A 6,514-nucleotide genomic window follows, 5' to 3' on the forward strand; every position below is an offset into this window, starting at 1 on the left:
AGCCGCTGTCAGACGACCCGCTCACAGTCAACCAGTTACTCAAACACCGTGCACACATTTAGTTACAGGCTTTCTGTTTTTAGCACTTTCCCCTTCTCACGCAGCCTTTCCTCTCATCTCTTCTCTTCACTTTGTCTACCTCTCGCTCTTTGTGATCACTCCGTGTTCAATCAGATAAGTCAGTATTTGTTGGGGCCGGTTTCTGCTTTACGTTTTAAGACAAAATCACAAACGTCACAAACATCCGTCCATCTGCCTAATTGTTACGAGTCGCAACAGGTGTGCGGTTGAGATCAAACGTCGAGTTCGTAGATGGGTTTGATCCGAGCAAGGTTCGCTCAAAGTAAGGGGGGGAAGGAAGTACGCCGGCGGTCCTCCTGGTGTGATCTAATCGCAAGACGGTCTCTGGTTTACACCTGCTCATCTTCTGCAGGGTTCAGTCCAGTTAGCACACGTTGGATGAAAGGTACTTCATCCAATGTACTGGCAGCACAGTCAGCAAACTAAGGGATGAAACCAGCTGATGCTCTATGACATTTTAATATTGCCATTCTCATCATAAACCTGCCTACAGTGCCGCTGTTAGACATGTATGACATGTATGACATGTAAGACTAATTTGCATATTAAGTCTATCAACAGAAAGAATGAGGAACAGCGAGTTTAATGCCTTTACTGTCTGTCAGGCTGTCATGTTTCTGTCCATGTCTGCTATTTATAACATGAGAAGAACATGTTTCAGCTTCATTGAACATTCCCCGTTGTTGTCATCACAAAGGTGAAGAGGCGTTGCCAGTAATGAATGATGATTGCATGAAGCAACATTACTTTTGTTAGCGATTGTGTCATGTTGTTTCTCAATGAATGAAAAAAATGCTGTCAGTTAGCTTGTACTGCATTTCGTTTCCTTATACCACTCTCGTTCTAAAATTCCCTCACATTTCCTTTGTTGTGCCACCAATGCTTTCCTTTTCTTACCCGAAGCTCTCTGCATTGCTTTAAAGCTGCACGTATCAGTGTCTTCATACAGACCATGGATGTGAAAGGTGTTGATCCCACAGAGAATCACCATCTAACTCTGCACTTCACCTCAGCTCTTTGGAGACTTTACTCTCTTTTAGCTTGTTGCTGTTTTTGGTTCATCATCAATCTCATTTCCAGCACCATTAAGCTCGTCTCATCTTCAACCTCTTATCTGGGATCGGGTCTCGGGGGCAACAGCTTCAGCAGGTGGACCCCCAAACTTCCCTTTCCCGGTGCCACATCAGCCAGCTCTGACTGGGGGGATCCCGAGGCGCTCCCAGGACCAGTTTGGAGATATAGTCTCTCCACCTGGTCCTGGGCCCTCCCTCGTGGGTCTCCTCCCAGCCGGTCGTGCATGGAACACCTCCCTAGGGAGGCGCCCAGGTGGCATCCTCACCAGATGCCCTGAACCACCTCAACTGGCTCCTTTCCACGCAAAAGGAGCAGCGGCTCTACTCCGAGTCCCTCACGGATGACCGAACTTCTCACCCTATCTCTGAGGGAGACGCCAGCCGCCCTCCTGAGGAAACCATTTCGGCCGCTTGTACCCGCGATCTAGTTCTTTCGGTCGTGACCCAGTTCACAAGACCATAGCTGAGGGTAGGAACCTAGATCACCCGGTAGATAGAGAGCTTTGGCTCGGCTCTCTTTTCGTCACAACGGTGAGGTAAAGCGACTGCAACACCGCCCCAGCTGCTCCGATTCTCCAGCCAACCTGACGTTCCATTGTTCCCTCACTCGTGAACCATTAAGCTCAGTAAAAAGAAAATACTTCCACTGTGCGCTCTACTCACCCAGCACCAAATGACAAAACGACGCGGTTAGCAGCTAGCTGGTGATGAGGGAAGATCCAGATATTTAAAAAAGGGACTCCGAACGAATGCTAATGTTGTCGCATCTTATGCTAACATTTTGAGCAATAACAGATGTTGTGTAAAGCTTGTTATGCACCTCCCATGTTGCCTTAAATATACAATGTTGATCAATGTTGGTTTGTCCTCAAAAAGCAAACAATGAGCTGTGAAGGACCTCTGGTAACGTCTGGTAATCTCGCAAGACCCTGTGACGCTACAATCGAGTGTGCTTTAATCATTACAGAGGCTTTAGGGTGAACCACACTGTTTATAATCCCTCATAATTAAAACAGACACAGTTTAGGCCTCCGTGATGTAGAGGGATAAACAATGACCTCATACGAGTGTCATGTATTATGACTTTTGTTTGTCTAATCAGCCTGTGACTGAAATGTGACATTATCAGGAATCTGGAAGCCGGGTCGCCCAAACTGCACACTGAACATTAGCAGCATTATAGTATCTTTACAAGCGGGGGCCTCCCCCGTTGCAATGCGCTCTTAGGAATGCCGAAAAACAAATTAGATCGCTCCGGGCCACGAGCGAGTCTGCCATCTTTAACGAGCTCCTCGGGAAGAACAAGTAGACGTTTATGGGGGAACCGCCGCTTAACACCGCCGATCTCCCCCTCGTCTTGTCTGCTGTGTACGACTGTGTCATGATCCCCTCTCTGCTCAATGATTGGGGTCTTTGTCTGCGCCTTAGGCTTCAGGTTAAACATTTTCATCACCCTTTACTATGCATTCACCTCTTGGCACCGGCAACATCTCATCAGACGCGGTGACTGACTCTCATTTGGGTCTTCTGCAAAAAAAGGCAGTTGCCAAAGTCAAAATGAGAAGCAGGAACGGGAACACTTCCAGACCGTCGTCATGGCGTCATTACTGACTTCAGCGAGAGTTCAACTGAGTCTTCGCATCTGTGGAGGAGCGAGCGTGAACCTCTGCGTTTGTCATCGGCTGATCTTGCGTTCCTCTGCAGCAAACTGCGTTGTTATATTTTGGGTGGCCAGTTACGGCTGCGCGCTCAAAGAGCTGTTGTGGTTGCGGTGACTCACACGTTCTCAAAACACCTTTTATTACCTGTTTATACTGCCATCGATGCCGTACTCCTCACTCTCCACAGGTAGAGGTGCCCACAACTGAGGGCATCGCCAACTTAATCAAAAGTTGCCCCAACTGGGAAGAAATCAGATCCATCTGGCAACACTGCTCTTAATAATCAAAAGGAACAATAGAGGGCCGAAGAAGAATGAGATTTTTACGGGGTGCCATGGTTCACCTTTGGGGTAAACGATGAAGAGCGTGGACGTCCGAAGGGAGCTTTGCAGCGCTGCTCTCCTTACGTGTGGAAAGTACCTAATCCAGGTGGTGTAAAAATGTGATTATCAGAATGCCAACTGCATGCCTCCTTGTAGAGGCAGTTATTCCGTCACATCCATCTGGAAAGAGTCCCCCAGGCTGTGCCAGAACACGCTTTCGGGCTTATACATCCCATCTGGCCTCAGGAACATCTGGAATAAGGAGCAGGCGGCCTGAGCTACTTAGCCTGCTGCCACCAAAAACGCCAATAAGTAGAAGAAAACGGACGGATTCATCTGATGGGAAGTATTTAAAACTCAAAAGAGAGGGTTTTCAGATTCCAGTGATCCTTGATAATTCCTTTAAAAATCCTTTAAAGCAACACTGGAAAATGTGACGTGATAAACTGACGTGCCAGGTTTCATATCTTTCATTTCAATCAGAAGCAACTAATTAAAAGAGAAGCTTAGAGTCACAATTAAATCTAAAATCTCATAGAAATACGTGAAATGACACAGAAACCGGTCTCCAGGGTGAAAGTCCCGTGTTGGACCCATCCCCCACCCTGACTTTTCTATCTCTGCAATTAATCTAATCGCATCGTTTCCCCGGTCATTTCAACACAGTCGGCACGTTCAAGTCTGAGGCCATCGTTCTAAACCCGAACGGTCTTTAGTCCTGTTTTCATAATGTCAATATTGGGACACGGCACAAGCACAAAGTAAGTTTCAATGATCATAATTCTGAAAATAGCTCAATTAAATTAAAGCGTTTGGTGTAAATCTGTTGATAAATGGTTTGAGAAGTAGCTTGGACCCTTCCTGTCTGTGTAAACCAGTCAGTAGCCAACTTTCCAGTGCAATTGGTTTTACAGCAAGGCATTTTGACATACATGAACAAAAACACTGACATACAGCACAGTAAAGGGAAGGAGAGACGTCTTCAATACAAGTGGGCTAAAAGTCCAACAACCTCAAAAAGTGAAAACACAAACATCTAACGACTGATTTACATCTGCTCTGTGTTAAACCCCAGCGGAGTCAGTTGCGCCTCCTGTTTGGTCAGGTGTTTAAACTCTGCCAACATCATTCAAGCATAAAAGCTGTGATTAGTGCATCTTCTAGCCAACACCTCTAGCAGATGCTTCCGCAGGTTCTGTTTTTTATATTTGACTGTATGTGTTTACTAGAGTGTGTGATTCAGACGGGTTCGATCCAATTCTGAAGTTCCTCCGGCAGCGCTGCCTTCCTCAAAAAGGAGTCCAAAGCATCCACACAGAGAGAGAACTGCTTTGAGAAGATTCATGCATGTTAGCAGTTCACAAATCCACCGCTGATTTATTGACACACGTTTGACCTTTAATCTGTGAATCCAAAAACATAGGTGTTGGGTCTCGCTGTCATATTTTTTCTGCACTGGTTGATATTTAGAGGCAGGCTTGTCTGACCGCTGGCAGATGGAAATTGTGATGGAGCACCTGGAGGCCACGTGTTGACTGGAAAGAGTCAGGCTGCTCTTATACACTGTGCATGGCTAAGCCTAGAAAAGCACTGTAACTCGTATATATATATCCCACCAAATTAATTTGTATAAAGAGTGACAAACGGGTGCATGTAGAGAGGAGGTCGGGGTTGGTGGGTGTATCACGAAACACCAGACCTTCACCCAGGAGACCGCTTTCCGTGTCTCGTGTGAAATCAGACGTAAATGTTGATTTCTTTGTCGCATTACTTCCGTACTTTGGTAGTTTTGACACCGTTGTTTGAGGATACGTTGAAAGAGTATCGGTTGAAGAACTTGGGACTGCTTTCTCAATTTGAGTTTCAGATACAGGTGCTACTGAATAACCTCACTTTCCCTTTTCTTCCACATTTAATGAAGATGGCCGAATGACAGAATTACCACGTCAGGTTTTTTTGTTTTTGTGGTACAATTAGTATAAACTGTGGGTTGTTTTTTTGCAGTGTGGGCTGGCATCGTCTCAGCGTCCTCACCGCCAACTGTTCAGCCTCCAGCGCCGTGTGGGGTCCGCCAGCATGAAGCCCTGCTGAATGAACGGGGGGGGGGGGTGAGAAATCACAAGCAGCTGCTCGACTTGTTCAAGCAAATTAATTGATTTTGCTTTACAGGCGAGATGTGAAAGATTGGCTTGCAGTTTTCCTGGAACTACAAAAAAAACAAAAAAAAACAGCCTTCAATATTTGAATCTGGGAATAATTTATAGGTAGAGTAAAGCATGTGCCATTATCCCAAAGGCCCATTGTGTCGAAACCCCAATAGTCTGAAAAATGTCCCGAAACGTCCATATTGTTTCGGGGGCCCATTGCTTTGAAAATACAAACTTATCCTGCAATGACCCGGAGCACATGGCTATTTATTAATGAATACGAAGTTACATTAAATGCCCTACTCTAGTACCTCTGGTTACTGTTTTAAACTTACCCTCAACCTAACAAATCTCACTTCTCAGGCCCAAACCTAACCAACCCAACCTCACCCTTCAGTGTACAACAGGCTGTTCAACAAACCAATGTCAACCCATCCGCGTTATCATTAGACGCTCAATGGATGTCGTATTTAATAGCCAGAAGTTGGGAAAGATGAGTCTAACGTAGGGACTTTAACTCAGGAGACAGGTGTTAGCGTCTCACACAAAACCAACAGTTGAACTATGATGTGTTGTGACGCTACGACACTCCGTTAACGTTCATTCATTCATATGTATAGGAAGAATACATAGGTTAAATAACAAAATGTCATGTCAACGGCATATGTGTAGATAGAGGACACACTGCTGAGCTTGTTCTTGGCTGTGGGAGGTACAAAGGCAACAACCAGTTATCCATTTTTGACTCCATTTAAGTTAAAATAAAGACACAAAAGACACAAAGATCACTATAAGCAGGTAGTGGCTTGGAAAACACAAAGTTGCCAAACCGCTGCCAAGCCGAGTGGGAAAGTTAAAGTACGAAGAACTTCGAAATTAGAAACTAACCAAAAATTAAAATTCATTCTCACACAAAATGAGGAAAGTCCGGTTGCCCTTCATGGAGGGACCGTGTTTAGAAGTCGGGTTAAAACACAGGAAGCAGTCCGACGCTAAAATAGCAGAACAGAAAGCAGGGTGTTGTGGTTGAGGTAGACGCGTTGGCCTTTAATTCACGACTTCTGCCTCGAACACACCGTGAGTCAAGTTTTAAGTATTACCTAAAAGGTTTTGTTGTTTCACCATAACCAAAGCCGCTCCCTAACCGTAGCCAAACTTGTTTTAGTTAAGTCTAAGCATAAACACAGCCTCGCCCGAGCCAGGAATAATGTTGTCTTAGCTGCCCAAAC

Source organism: Cebidichthys violaceus, unplaced genomic scaffold (assembly GCF_023349555.1).
Source record: "Cebidichthys violaceus isolate CVI_PGR_0920_01 unplaced genomic scaffold, fCebVio1.0.p SCAF_73, whole genome shotgun sequence".
Taxonomy (NCBI): Eukaryota; Metazoa; Chordata; class Actinopteri; order Perciformes; family Stichaeidae; genus Cebidichthys; species Cebidichthys violaceus.